A 16,521-nucleotide genomic window follows, 5' to 3' on the forward strand; every position below is an offset into this window, starting at 1 on the left:
ATTGCAGCCTTTGAGTATTTTGTAATGGAAATAAGGAAACGTCGCGATAGATTTCGCGGTGGGATTGCCCAGGTTAGTGAGACAGCGGGAATTGGATTAGGTCATTGTGGACCAGTGTTTTAAGTGAGTTTATTTTTGTCAGCAAGGACGAATAATGCAGCTGATCAGTATTCAGATCTCTATGTGAGAGAGAGGTAGTGCGCCTTCATGAAATTCAATGTCTATCTTATCAGATGAAGACTCTATTGTTACTTCCAGGTTGTGGAAGGGTGAGGGAAGGCGATGAATATATATAGATGGGATTCAGTACAGTTCATTATTCTCAGACTGATGGTAAATCAGAGAGAGAGAGAGAGTTATCCAGTGTTGGAAAGGTACCTTATGAGATAAGGTATGGTAAAGTGTGTTCGTCACCAATTCATTGGAATGAGATGGGTGAGGTGTTGATTCTGGATCATGTGATGGTTCAGGGGACCATTGAGACTATTAGAGGTTGGAGCTTTGATGCTCACTTCTCAGAGTAAATGGAAAAGTATTACGGAATTGAAAAGCAGAAACATAGAGTTCCAAGTAGAAGATTGTATCTTCCTTAAAAGTATCACCATGGAAAAGGGTGAGGATTTAAGGGAAAGTTGAGCCCTAGATCATTTTTACAGTTTGAGTCCTGGATAGGACTGGTTAGGTTGACTTTGGTTCGGCCTTGTCTTTGGCACTGTCAGTTGTACCCAGTGTGTAACGTATTTCCATGCTGAGGACATGGGTTAAAAGAAACTCATGAGTTGAGTTATGAGAATCTGGTGATTGAGGCTAAGTTATCCTGTAAGGAATAGCCAGTCCAGATATGAAACAGAAAGAATAGGTTCTGAGGAACAAGAGTGTACCTTGAGTTAAGGTATGTTACAAAAACAGTGAGGTCAAGGGAACGACCTGGGAAACTAGAATCAGTTGTGCGGAATTCTTATTCCAGGCGGTTCAGATAAATTTCGAGGACGAAATTTCTGTAAGGAAGGGATAGTTGTAATGCCCCAAATTTCCTAATAAGGTTTAGGACCTTGATTAGGAGGTCGGGAGGGCTATAATTGATTTCTTGTGTTATTAAATGATAATATGCATGTTTAGGTGTATTAAATATGCATGTGAACTCATTTCTAAGTAATTGAGTGATTTTCATATTTTGGTCATTTTTGGCATATTTGGCATATATGTGATATGTGTGTGGTGCTTTATCAACACAAGATGATCCTAAGGAGGTAAGCTAGTGGGAAAGTCACAACGGGATTTATACTTGACTTGGAGTAAGTCAAGGGGTATTTAGAGCATTATCGGGTTATTTGGTCATGGGAATTAATATTTGGTGATAAATTGGGAGTTAGTAAGATCAGGGAGAAATTCTGGAGGATTTGACTATTTTGTCCCCGGGAGTGTTTTCGGGGACCTGAGCGTTAGGATTTGGTTGAGGCTACTTAAGCTTGAAGTAACCTTTTAAGAAATAAAAAGAACGTTCTGTACATTCTCTCTCCCTCAAAGTTCCATTTCGTCTCTCGATCGCATTTTCGAAGGTAACTTGAGTTCTAGTACTCGGATTCAAGCGAGGATTGAGGCATAGCGATCCTAGGAAAGATTAGAAGCTTATTAGCCAAAGGATTTAGTTGGAAACAACTCAATCAGAGGTAATTCAAGTTCTAAATTTTTAATGTTTTTAAGCTTGAATTGGACTTTGTGTTTTGATGAGTTTTTGATTGAATTGAAGCTTGGGTTTTATGGGTTTTGGATCATGGGGATGTTTGGGAACTTTGATTTTGGGATTTGGGGATGTTTGGATAGGTTTTTGGAAGGTTTTTAAAGGGAGAAAACAAACCCAGCCAAAAACCTTGTTTTCTCCCTTTTAAAACCTCCCCAAAACATATCCAAACATCTCCAAACCCCAAAATCAAAGTTCCCAAACATCCCCATGATCCAAAACCATCAAAACCCAAGTCTCAAATCTATCAAAAACTCATAAAAACACAAAATCCAATTCAAGCTTAAAAACTTTAAAAACTTAGAACTTAAAAATTGAATTACCTCCGATTGAGTTGTATCCAACTAAATCCTCAGGCTAATAAGCTTCTAATCTTTCCTAGGATCGCTATGCCTCAATCCTCGCTTGAATCCGAGACCTAGAACTCACGTTACCTTCGAAAATACGATCGGGAGACGAAAATGGAACTTTAAGGGAGAGAGAACGTACATAACGTTCTTTTTATTCCTTTAAAGGTTACTTCAAGCTTAAGTAACCTCAACCAAATCCTAACGCTCAAGGTCCTGAAAACGCTCCCTGGGGCAAAATAGTCAAAACCTCCTGAATTTCCCCCTGATCTTACTAACTCCCAATTTATCACTAAATATTAATTCCCATTACCCAATAACCCGGCAATGCTCTAAATACTCCTTGACTCACTCCAAGTTAAGAATAAATCCCGTTGTGACTTTCCCACTAGCTTACCTCCTAGGATCATCTTATGCTGAGTAACCTTAGCATAACCAAATAATAATAAAGCACCACACACATATCACATATATGCCAAATATGCCCGAAATGGCCAAACTATGAAAATCACCCAGTTGATCAGAAATGGGTTCACATGCATATTTAATACACCTAAACATGCATACTATCATTAAATAACACAATAAATCAATTATGGCCCTCCCAGCCTCCTAATCAAGGTCCTAAACCTTATTAGGAAATTTGGGGCATTACAACTATCCCCTCCTTTCAGAAATTTTGTTCTCGAAATTTATCTGAGCTGCCCGGAATATAAATTCCGCTCGACTGATTCTAGTTTCCCAAGTCGTTCCCTCGACCTCACTATTTCTATAACATTACCCTAACTCAAGGTACACTTTGTTCCTCTGAACCTTATTCTTTCTGTTCCATGTCTGGACTGGCTATTCTTTACCGGATAACTTAGCCTCAAATCCCTAGATTCTCATAACTCAACTCATGAGTTTCTTCTAACCCATGTCTTCAGCATGGAAATACATAACACACTGGGTATAACTGACAGTGCTAAAGATAAGGTTGATCCAAAGTCAACCTAACCAATCCTATCCAGGACTCAAACTGTCAAAATAATCAATGGCTCAACTTGCCCTTAACTCCTCACCCCTTTCCATGGTGATACTTTTAAGGAATATACAATCTTCTACCTGGAACTTTATGTTCCTACTTTTCAACTCAGTAAAACTTTTCCATTTACTATGAGAAGTGAGCATCCAAGCTCCAACCTCTACTAATCTCAATGGTCCCCTGAACCATCTCAAGATCCAGATATAACATCTCACCCATCTCATTCCAATGAACTGGTGCTAAGCCTTACCAAATTAAAAGCGATTATAATTTGTTTAAGGCGTGAATATATATATATATATGAATACGATTATATTAACAGTCCTTGAATATATAACGGTCACTCAAGTTCGATGAAAATTAAAAGCGCTTGTGTGACTTACCCATCAGTCACTCATCTGTTTAAGCTAGTGACTACCCATCAATCACTCCTCTATTTAAGCTAGTGACTACCCATCAGTCACTCATATGATTAGACCCATTGCAGGAAAGCCCAGGTAACGGTTTCGTTACACGGCTATGGGCACCGAGCCCCATAGTGACTTGCTTGTCAGTCACTCAGTATGGTTAAAAGAACCTCAAAGTGATATTCACTGATCTATTCAAGGATATAAGCTCTGTATGATCATTCTGATCATCATTTGCATGGCTTTGGGTACTGAGCCCCGTAGTGACTTCCGTGTCGGTCACTCAGTATGGTTTACCAGAACCTCTATTGTTAAATCAATCATCTGATTAGGATCGACTTGATAGTCATCCAATCAAGAGGGCAGGATTTTCTATCCTCGACTCCCCAGCAATGTTTGAATTTATTTGCATGCTTGAATAAAGTTATGTTTGCTAGTCATGCCAGATATGATTTGATATCATGATATGATTGTTCATGAGCATATTAAGTTTTCTTGCTGGGCATCGGCTCACGGGTGCTATGTGGTGCAGGTAAAGGCAAAAGGAAACTGGACCATCCTTGAGTTGGAGAGCTTAGGTGACGATGTGTACATATGCAGCTGCTCGATCGCCACGGCTGAGGTTTGAAGGAAAGGAACTAGGGTTAATCCCTGTTTTGTCGCTTAGATCGGCTGGTTGTAAATATTTTCTTGTAATAGACTTTAAAATTATACTTTTGGGATCCCAATGTATATAGTAAACGTTCTAGTGAAACGTTATATCTTAACCAAAAATTTTAATCCCTAAACCTTCCTTTTATCCTTTCCGAAATAATAATCTCAAACATAAAGCTGGCCACTGGCCCACCAGAAACTCTACTCTAGTTCTGGTCAGATCCTTTAACCAACATGCTGCATAAACAATCCCTTCTCCTGTCACTGAGGTGTCATAACCACCTACTAACTGATTCTGATCTGCAAGAAGTCTTAGAACCCTTTCCCAAGGTACATGCGATATCCTTACCACCCAAGGAAACTCTCGCCTTCGGAGGCGTTCCTTGACCTTGGCAAATTTTCGCAGAGAATACACCACAATACCATCGTCCAAGACAATCACAAATCCCATTCAGATAAACCTTTGAATGCTCTGTCCATCTGATTCATCAAGACAACTTAACATTAATTACCCTCTCAAATAACTCAGCACTCCCAGTGCTCTTATCTGTTATAAAACAATCTTCTGATTAATCTTCTCCCTGGTCTGTAACTGGTACTAACCAGATCCAAGATCCACTTTTGAGAATTCCATCTTACTCAATATCTAAGCCTTGAGTTCTTACAACCCTGCTGAGCCATTCAACATAGTGTTAAGACCGGGATATTTTATATTTCCATGAATATATAATATGAATGCGATTATATGATTACCTAATAAGGGTTCTGCCTCTGTTTGGAGGCAGGACGCGGCACTTGGGAGTTAGGGCCGCGGTGCTTGAGGGTATTTAAGACCAGAATGATGTTTTAAGCTTGGGAACTCAAACCTTAGGCCTCGGGATCATTCTTACTACCCGGATTGGTGAGGTTTGATGTCTCAGGGGCTAGGTTTTGGTTCCGGGATTGGTTTTAGAACTTGAACTCATTGGATCACCATTTGTGGTTGTGGCTAGGTTATCACTAGAGGCTTGGAATCGGGATCGTGCTTGTGGCTCGTTTATTGGTAACCTATGCTTGGACCAAAGGTAAGAAAACTGCACCCCATATGTGACATGCATGGTTATTCTTGATGCATGTTGGATGTTTAAATGTGAATATTGATAGCATACTAAATGCTTAGCAATCTTCCTCATTTGCATATGGTTATTATTGAGGCATGCTGGATGATTAAGTGTGATGCATGTGATGCACGAGAAACGTGTGATTAGGGCATGCCATGAATATTGACTATGAGACTGATCAGAGCTTGAGTCTCTATGTTTGTGCATGATCATAATTGTGCTAGCAACTGTTAAGTAAGCATGCTGAATGCCCTACGTTTGAATATTTGACATATGACATATGCTTTGTAGCATTGCTTACTTGTGCATGGCTCTGACTCATTAGTCATAATTGGCAAAGGTTTCAGTATCAACTGTGAAGTTGTGACTCATTAGTCAAGTTCGGTAGTGGTACTGGGCACTGGTCACACAGTGCTGACTCATAAGTCAGGAACGGCCTTAGCGTATTCAATGCAAGCCAACAAAGATTAGATCTAATCGACATCTGCATTAGATGACTCAACAAGAGCATTAATGCTAGACCGACCTCAAGTTTGATGAAAACTAAAAGCGCTTGTGTGGCTTACCCATCAGTCACTCATCTGTTTAAGCTAGTGACTACCCATCAGTCACTCATCTGTTTAAGCTAGTGACTACCCACCAGTCACTCATCTTATTAGAGCAATTGCAGGAAAGCCCAGGTAACGGTTTCGTTACACGGCTTTGGTGACTTGCTTGCCTGTCACTCATTATGGTTAACAGAACCTCAAAGTGATATTCATTCATTTGTTCAGGGCTATAAGCTCTATATGATCATTCTGATCATCATTTGCATGGCTTTGGGTATTGAGCCCCGTAGTGACTTGCTTTTCGGTCACTCAGTATGGTTTACCAGAACCTCAAGTGTTAAATCACTCATCTGATTAGGATTGACTTGATAGTCATCCAATCAGGAGGGCAGGATTTCTTATCCTTGATTCCCCAGCATTGTTTGAATTTATTTGCATGCTTGAATAAAGCTATTTTTGCTAGGCATGCCAGATATGATTTGATATCATGATATGACTGTTCATGAGCATATTGAGTTTTCTTGCTGGGCTTCGGCTCATGGGTGCTTTGTGGTGCAGGTAAAGGCAAAAGAAAGCAAGACCATCCTTGAGTTGGAGAGCTTAGGTGATGATGTGTACATATGCAGCTGCTCGACCGCCACGGCCGAGGTTTGAAGGAGAGGAACTAGGGTTAAACCCTTTTTTACCGCTTAGATCGGCTTGTTGTAAATATTTTCTTGTAATAGACTTATAAATTATATTTTTGGGATCCTAATGTATACAGTAAACGTTCTAGTGAAATGTTATATCTTAACAAAAAAAATTAATCCCTAAACCACTAATCATACTTAGTTACATGATTTGGCCAAATGACTCGATTAGTGAGTTTAGCACTGTTTACAAGGCACACCGTAACGATCCCGGAAGTGTGGCCGAAAAGGACGTTGGGCCCATAAGGGGGGTGATTGTGACAGTCAGAATCCCATGATCCGTGAGGGGAAAGATCGGGTAAAGCTGTGCAATCCCACACCGCCTGGGGAAGGTCAAGTGTGATTATTCTAAGACTGTGTAGGTATGAGACTACACAGTTGAAGAGGGCTTAAATTGATTGATGGGTACTACCAATGCCAACAAGATGCATCTTCTTTTTGGTAGCCCATCACTTGAGAACTCAAAAGTTAAGCGTGCTTAACCTGGAGTAATCTCAAGATGGGTGACCTCCTGGGAAGTTTTCCCAGGAAGCGTGCGAGTGAGGACAAAGCACGCTGGAAAGACTCGTGTTGGTTTGTAGGGCCAGTCGTAATTCCAGGAAGTAGCAATGAATATATAATTGTAATATTTGCATGCTGGAGTTGGAGGCATGGTGTGAATGTTTGAAGAGTAGGGATTATGATTGATGTATGAATGTCATGGGCATGTTTTTAGCACTACAAGTGGTTTGTAAATGTGGTGTGGTAAGGTTGTTTCCGTGGGGAAAGTTCTTGATATGCTCATCATGATTAATGGGTCAAGTTATTGACTGCAGATTCAATCAGCAAGTTTATAGCCAAGGCCGATAATGAGGCCTGGTGGTGGTTATACAGAGGCTGGGAATTACAACCAGGGTTTTAGTTCTTCATCTGCTCCTATGAATTTTCAACAGATGTTCACAGATTTGCAATCAAGATTGCAGAGCCATGAGGAAGAGATCAGGTGTCTGAAGCAACAGCGGAATCTGTTGGGGAGCACTTTTTCCTTCGTTATGCCATGAGTTGCATCAGCTTTGGCTCAACCTAGGGTTGAGAACAGATGGGAATTTCTCTAGGGAAGATTCCAAGAGTATTACCCTCCAGTCTTTGAGAGAGGCCTAGATCCATTCAGAGCTGAGCAATGGATGGGAATGATCAGTTCCATTCTTGATAGTATGGGACTGGTAGGTCACGATAGGGTGCTTGTGGCTCGCTTATTGGTAACCTGTGCTTGGACCAAAGGTAAGAAAACTACACCCCATATGTGACATGCATGGCTATTCTTGATGCATGTTGGATGTTTTAATGTGAATATTGATATCATATTGAATGCTTAGCAATCTTGCTTATATGGATATGGTTATAATTGAGGTATGCTGGACGATTAAGTGTGATGTATATGATGCACGAGAAACATCTGATTAAGGCATACCATGAATATTGACTATGAGACTGATCAGAGCTTGAGTCTCTATGTTTGTGCATGATCATAATTGTGCTAGCAACTATTAAGTAAGCATCCTGAATGCCCTATGTTTGAATATTCGACATATGACATAAACTTGGTAGCATTGCTTACTTGTGCATGGCACTGACTAATTAGTCAGAATTGGCAAAGGTGTCAGTATCAACTATGAAGCTGTGACTCATTAGTCAAGTTCGGCAGTGGTACTGGGCACTGGTCACACAGTACTGACTCATTAGTTAGGAGCGGCCTTAGCGTATTCAACGCAAGCCAACAAAGATTAGATCTAATCGACATCTGTATTAAATGACTCAAAAGAGCGTTAATGTCGGACCGACCTTAAGTTCGATGAAAACTAAAAGCGCTTGTGTGACTTACCCATCAGTCACTCATCTGTTTAAGCTAGTGACTTACTCATCTGTTTAAGCTAGTGACTTACCTAGAAGTCACTCATCTGTTTAGGCTAGTGACTACCCATCAGTCACTCATCTGTTTAAGCTAGTGACTTACCCAGCAGTCACTCATCTGTTTAGGCTAGTGACTACCCATCAGTCACTCATCTGTTTAAGATGGTGACTTACCCAGTAGTCACTCATCTAATTAGACCAATTGCAGGAAAGCCCAGGTAATGGTTTCATTACACGGCTATGGGCACTGAGCCCCATAGTGACTTGCTTGTCAGTCACTCAGTATGGTTAACAAAACCTCAAAGTGATAATCACTCATCTGTTCAGGGCTATAAGCTCTGTATGATCATTCTGATCATCATTTGCATGGCTTTGGGTACTGAGCCCCGTAGTGACTTCCTTGTCGGTCACTCAGTATGGTTTACCAGAACCTCAAGTGTTAAATCACTCATCTGATTAGGATTGACTTGATAGACATCCAATCAGGAGGGCAGGATTTCTTATCCTTGATTCCCCAGTATTATTTGAGTGTATTTGCATGCTTGAATAGAGCTATGTTTGCTAGGCATGCCAGATATGATTTGATATCATGATATGTCTGTTCATGAGCATATTGAGTTTTCTTGTTGGGCTTCGGCTCACGGGTGCTTTGTGGTGCAGGTAAAGGCAAAAGAAAGTTGGACCATCCTTGAGTTGGAGAGCTTAGGTGACGACGTGTACATATGCAGCTACTCGACTACCACGACCAAGGTTTGAAGGAGAGAAACTAGGGTTAAACCCTGTTTTGCCGCTTAGATCGGCTGATTGTAAATATTTTCTTGCAATAGACCTTTAAATTATATTTTTGGAATCCCAATGTATATAGTAAATGTTCTAGTGAAATGTTATATCTTAACCAAAAAATTTGATCCCTAAACCGCTAATCATACTTAGTTACACGATTTGGCCAAATGACTCGATTAACGAGTTTAGCACTGTTTACAAGGCACACCGTAACGGTCCCTAGAGTTTAGGTGTTACAATTAATGAGGCCTGGTGGTGGTTATACGGAGGCTGGGAGTTACAGCCAGGGTATCAGTTCTTCATCTGCTCCTATGAATTTTTAACAGATGTTCACAGATTTGCAATCAAGAATGCAGAGGCATGAGGAAAAGATCAGGTGTCTGAAGTAACAGCGGAATCTGTTCAGGAGCACTTCTTCCTTGGTTATGCCAGGAGTGGCATCAGCTTTGGCTCAGCCTAGGGTTGAGAACAAATGGGAATTTCTCTGTGGAATGTTCTAGGAGTATTACCCTCCATTCTTCGAGGGAGGCCTAGATCCATTCAGAGCTGAGCAATGGATGGGCATGATCAGTTCCATTCTTGATAGTATGGGCCTGGTAGGTCACGATAGGGTGGCTTGTGCGACATATGTATTGCGAGATGATGCCCGGACGTGGTGGGAAGTAGTATCCCAGACACGAGACACAACTGTGATGGACTGGAAAGAGTTTAGGCAGTTGTTCAACAAAAGATATTATTTTGATGCAGCTAACACTGCTAAGATGAATGAGTTTGTGAATCTCGTTCAGGGAAAGGCATCAGTAATCGAGTATATTAATAGATTTGATGGGTTGGCTAAGTTTGCTTTAGACATGGTACCCACAGATATGGCTCAGAAGGAAAGGTTTGTTTAAGGATTGAATCCTGGAATAGCTCAGGGCATTAGAGTTGCCCCAGTGCATGAAATCTCTACCTATGCTCAGGTAGTAAAAAAGGCTCTTGCTGTTGAGAGCATAAAAAATGAGAAGAAGAGTGCTAGGGAGCACGAATGCCAGATAATGGTATCTCCACTTATTGGAGCAAGCAAGAAGAAAAGCGAGAAGACTTATCCAACATGCACTCAGTGCAAGAGGCGTCATCTAAGAGAATGCTAAGCAATGGCATGTTTTGCATGTGGTATGTTTGAGCATATTGTGAAGAATTGCCCAATGCTAAGAGAGGATGAGCAAAAGGGGATAGACAACTCGATTCCAACTCGAGTGTTTATTCCGAGGTAGTCAGAGTCTGAGACCGAGACTAGTTCTTCTGGGGTGGCAGGTCAGTTTTCTAGTTTTGATTTATGAAGTTATGCTGACTGGTTTTGGTGCCATGTTGTTCCTTTGTTTGCTGCATATAGAGAAGCATAAAGATGTTATGCAAATCACATGGTTATGTTATGATGAAAAAGGACTCCTCAGTGGTTTTGATAAAGCTGGTTATGAATGGCTTTGGTTTGATCTGGGATATGGATTAGTTAAGTAAGTGTGGGAAAATTTTAAATGGCAAGGAAAGAATAGCATCTCTTGGGCTTGAGAGCGGAAAGCCTTGTGGCAGTTGGCACTGTGCATAGATTTGGTATGCTAATGACATCTGTATTGAGAGCTAGAGTTTTATGGCAGAGAGATGCATGGAACTCTTAGCTAGTGTGGGGGATACCACTTAAATTGTGCCAACGGGGTCAGGACAGACTGAGGTAGTCTGTGAGTTTCTGGTTATGTTTCCAGGGGATTTGTCAGGGTTTCTTTTATATGAAGAGATAGAATGGTGATTTGATTAGTGCCAGGGATGAATCGGATTGAGGGCATTGTATTGAATGGGTCAGCAGGGTTGTAAGAACTCGGGGCTTAGATATTGAGTAAGATGGAATTCTCAAAAGTGGATTTTTGATCTAGTTGGTACTAGTTAGAGACCAGGGAGAAGATTATCAGAAGACTGTTTTATATCAGATAAGAGCACTGGGAGTGTTGAGTTATTTGAAAGGGTAATTAATGTTGAGTTGTCTTGTTGAGATAGATGGACAGAGCATTCAAAGGATTATTTGAATGGGATTTGTGATCGTCTTGGACGATGGTTTTGTGGTGTGTTCTCGGCAAAAATTTCCAAGGTCAAGGAATGCCTTAGGGGCAGGAGTTTCCTTGGGTGGTAAGAATATTACAGGTGCTTTGGGAAATAGTTATGAGTCTTCTTACAGATCAGAATCAATTAGTAGGTGGTTATGACACCTCAGTGACAGGAAAAGTGATTGCTTATGCATCAGGTTGGTTAAAGGATTTTACCAGAACTAGAGTAGAGTTTTTGGTGGGCAAGATGGCCAGTTTTATGCTTGAGGTTACTATCTCAGAGAAGATCAAAAGAAAAGACATTTAAGTGGACCGCTGATGGCAGAATTGAGAGGAAAGTCTTAGCTGGATTAGTTAAGGATGTTACAGTGTCAGGTATGAATTTATTGTGGTATAAGGATCGGATTTGAAATCTGATGGACACTAAGATTAATTGGGAGATTCTGGATGAACCTATGGATATAGTTCTTCAGACTTTCATTCTCACCTTGTTTTATGTTAGCGAGGCTGGTAGTTGGCATGATGTAATCACAGGCTGCATGGTGTTGCTGAAGAAATTCATCAGAGAATTGCTGCCATGATTTGATTATTCCTGGCCTTAACCTCTTGAACCACTTGTACACCACTCCTTTAAGCGTAATGACAAAGCAATGACAGTTTGCCCTGTTGTTGACCCCCCTTAACCTCATCAAGTTATTGAAGGAGTCTAAGGGATATTTTGGGTCTGTAGTACCCTCGTACGGAGTCATGCGAGGCTCTCTGAAGCCAGTGGGCATTTGCTTAGCCTGGATCTCCCTTGTGAAGGGCGAATCATGGTCAAATTCTTCGTCATCTTTGTGCCCCCCAAGTGAAGTGGTAATCTTGTCCCGAGGGCTTCGCATTTTAGTGTCTAGTCCCCTCCTTTTTTTGCTTAAGGAGTCTCGCGAGTCCTCAGACTGAACCCTTGCTTTGGTTGTGCTCCTCGGGGGAACCGTGGGGGGCGCTTCTTTTGAGGTGACTTCTGCTTTGTTCTTGCGACCATCGTCTTCCTTCCACCGTTGCTCCTGGGGGCATTTCGTCGGCCTAGGTTCCCCATGGGACCTTTTCGGGAGAGTTTTACTGGTGGAAAGTCGGGTTCCCCCATCGTATATGGGGAAAGTGTTTTCCCCTTTTTCATGCTCCTTCTCTTTACGCTTAGGAAGGGGTGTGCTCAACTTTCCTTGCAGTAGGTCGTTTAAGACCTCCTGCATGTTCTCTATCGTGGTTTCCAGCCTTTGATTCTTTTTATGTAACTCTTGAATCTCATCCTTGTAGAAGCGAGTCCTTGAGCTTGAACTAACCGAGCGTGCCCTGAGACCCTTGCCTGGCCCGTGCGTCGATGGACCTGGGTCTTGGTGGACTGAGTGTGGTGCCACCGGGGGCCGATGAAGTGGATGCCCTGGCGTCTCTAAATGACCTCCATCAAGCCGGACGTCCGGGGATGATACTTCCTTCTCCTCCCTTGGGGGGGCTTAGGCGGAGGGGGGGCTTTCTTGGAAGCCCTCCGCTCTACTCTGTCCCGGCGAACCTCGTCCTCTTGTATTTTTCGTAGGAATTTTGAACGTCTTAGCATCTTTCTTTGTTGGAAGTGATGAAAGAACATTGGCTTGATGCTTGTTCTTCCCACAGACGGCGCCAAACTATTGACGGTGAAATCTCGTCAATGAAATTAGATCGGAAAACTCAAAGGTAAGTCAGGTGATGTTTAGATAAGAACTTAGAATGGACTTATGGAAGGATAAACATAGATCAATTATAGAGGAAAAAATGTATATTGCTTAATAGCTTCAGCTTACAATGAATTTTTCCAACCCCCTATTCTGAGGGGTCAAGCTTTATTTATAGCTGGGCTCTAATGGCCCCTTATACATGGTGGTCCCTTGGGACAAAATAGTACATGAGTACACTGTCAGGGTAATAGCACAGGTGGTAGTGGTGTGGGAAGAGTGGTGGTCTGCTCTAGTACGCGTTTCGGGTCTGCCAAAGTACTCTTGTCTTGGTACCATATTATGCCTCCATTACTTGTCGGGTACTGACCTCATAAGCGTGCTCAGGGAGTCCTGACCATGTACCATTCTTATACTGCCACTACCTGTTTGGCGTGGACACTGTATCCGTGCTCTAACTCTTCTTGGTCTGTAGGCTCATTCCGTATCTCTCCTGGCTTTATGTCAAATCGTTGTGAGGTCCCTTCTGACCTTCCTCGACTGCATGTCTAAGAGACCCTTGACTCCTCATCTCATGTGACTCATAGGGAGAGTGATGCCCCGTTGGTGGCACTTACCTCAGGAAGAGAGGTAAGGCCTCTTCAACGAGGCCTGCTGCGTGTGTGATGAGACATGATGCCTACGAATGAGATTAGGATCTCATCTTGCGAGACCATCACTTTGCAGCCCCCACATCGCGAGGCCCTTGGTATGTGTCTGAGGGGTGTTTAGTGGAGGCCATGTCTCGCGAGGCCCCGAGGGGCGCGAGACGCTTTGTGGGGGCTATGTCTTGCGAGGCCCTTAAGGGCGCGAGATGCTTTGAGGGGGCTCTGTCTTGCGAGGCCCTTAAGGGCGCGAGACGCTTTGAGGGGGCTATGTCTTGCGAGGCCCTTAAGGGTGCGAGAGGTGAAGCCTTGAGGCTCTTGGCGTGGCCGGTGCATGAGGCGAGGCCACTAGGTCCTTGGCGTGGCTGGTGCGTGAGGTGAGGCCACTAGGCCCTTAGCATGGCTAGTGCGCGAAGCGAGGCCACGAAGCCCTTGTCGTGGCTGGTGCGCGAGGCGAGGCCCCGAGGCCCTTGGCGTGGCTAGTGCTCGAGACGACACCTGGGCGAGGCAGGGGTTGTGGCTGCGTGGGGCGCGAGGCCTGTTGGAGTGCCTGTGCGAGACGTCACCCACGCGAGGCCCCTAGGTACGCGAGACGGCACCTGGGCGAGGCAGGGGCTGCGACTGCGTGGGGCACAAGGCCTGTTGGAGCACCTGTGCGAGACATCACCCAGGCGAGGCCCCTAGGCACGTAAGACGGCGGGCCGCAGCTGTGTGCGGTGCGAGGCCATGGGTGCGCCTGCATGAGATGGCACCTGCACGAGGCCCGTAGGTCCGTGGGCAGCTTCGCGAGGCATGGTGTATTTGCACGAGATGGGCATGTCTAGGATGTAGCCAATATTGTAGGGATCGAAGGTTCTATCATTTGACCCGAGGCCTCTTGGGACTACCTTGGGTTTGTATTATGTTTTCTTTTGGCTTCCACAAAGGTCATTTTGCACAACGTGGCCTATCCTCATGTGAGCATTTAGGCCTTAGGCTCTAGGCTTGCCCGATCTCTATAACTTAGCTTGTGTTGCTCGTTGGGTCAATTCTTTCATGTTCGCAAACCCTTACTCATCTCAATGCGGGATCGTGTGTGTATTTTATTTTTTATTTATTTTTTAAATGTGGATTTTTGGTATCCACAGCAATCTTTGAGTATTTTGTAATGGAAATAAGGAAACGTCGTGATGGATTTCGCAGTGGGATTGCCCAGGTTAGTGGGTCAGCGTGAATTGGTTTAGGTCATTGTGGACCAGTGTTTTAAGTGAGTTTATTTTTGTCAGCAAGGACGAATAATGCAGCTGATCAGTATTTAGATCTCTATGTGATAGAGAGGTAGTGCGCCTTCATGAAATTCAAGGTCTATCTTATTAGATGAAGACTCTATTGCAATTTCCAGGTTATGGAAGGGTGAGGGAAGGTGATGAATATATATATAGATGGGATTCAATGCAGTTCATTGTTCTCAGACTGATATTAATCAGAGAGAGAGTTATCCAGGGTTGGAAAGGTACCTTATGAGATAAGGTATGGTAGAGAATGTTTATCACCCATTCATTGGAATGAGATGGGTGAGATGTTATATCTAGATCTTGAGATGGTTCAGGGGGCCATTGAGATTAGTAGAGGTTGGACCTTGGATGCTCACTTCTTAGAGTAAATGGAAAAGTTTTACTGAATTGAAAAGCAGTAACATAGAGTTCCAAGTAGAAGATTGTATCTTCCTTAAAAGTATCACCATGGAAAGGGGTGCGGAGTTGAGGGCAAGTTGAGCCCTAGATCATTCCGACAGTTTGCGTCTTGGATAGGACTGGTTAGGTTGACTTTGGTTCGACCTTATCTTTGGCACTGTCAGTTGTATACAGTATATTATGTATTTCCATGCTGAGGATATGGGTTAAAAGAAACTCATGAGTTGAGTTATGAGAATCTGGTGATTGAGGCTAAGTTATCATGTAAGGAATAGCTAGTCCATATATGAAACAGAAATAATAGGTTCTGAGGAACAAGAGTGTACCTTGAGTTAAGGTATATTATAGAAACAATGAGGTCGAGGGAACGACCTGGGAAACTAGAATCAGTTGTGCGGAATTCTTATTCCAGGCGGTTCAGATAAATTTCGAGGACGAAATTTCTGTAATGAGGGGATAGTTGTAATGCCCCAAATTTCCTAATAAGTTTTAGGACCTTGATTAGGAGGCTGGGAGGGCCATAATTGATTTATTATGTGATTAAATGATAATATGCATGTTTAGGTGTATTAAATATGCATGTGAACTCATTTATGAGTAATTGGGTGATTGTCATATTTTGGCCATTTCGGGCATATTTGGCATATATATGATGTGTGTGTGGTGCTTTATTATTGTTTGGTTATGCTAGGATTACTCAACACAAGATGATCCTAGGAGTTAAGCTAGTGGGAAAGTCACAACAGGATTTGTTCTTGACTTGGAGTGAGTCAAGGGGTATTTAGAGCATTACCAAGTTATTGGGTAATGGGAATTAATATTTGGTGATAAATTGGGAGTTAGTAAGATCAGGGGGAAATTCTTGAGGTTTTGACTATTTTGCCCCGGGGAGTGTTTTCGGGACCCCGAGTGTTAGGATTTGGTTAAGGCTACTTAAGCTTGAAGTAACCTTTAAAGGAATAAAAAGAACGTTCTATATGTTCTCTCTCCTTCTAAGTTCCATTTTCGTCTCCAGATTGCATTTTCGAAGGTAACTTGAGTTCTAGGACTCGGATTCAAGCGAGGATCAAGGCATAGCGATCCTAGGAAATATTAGAAGCTTATTATCCAGAGGATTTAGTTGGAAACAACTCAATCGGAGGTAATTCAAGTTTTAAGTTCTAAGTTTTTAAGCTTGAATTGGATTTTGTGTTTTGATGAGTTTTTGATAGATTTGAGACTTGGGTTTTGTTGGTTTTGGATCATGGGGATGTTTGGG

Source organism: Humulus lupulus, chromosome 7 (genome assembly GCF_963169125.1).
Source record: "Humulus lupulus chromosome 7, drHumLupu1.1, whole genome shotgun sequence".
Lineage (NCBI taxonomy): Eukaryota > Viridiplantae > Streptophyta > Magnoliopsida > Rosales > Cannabaceae > Humulus > Humulus lupulus.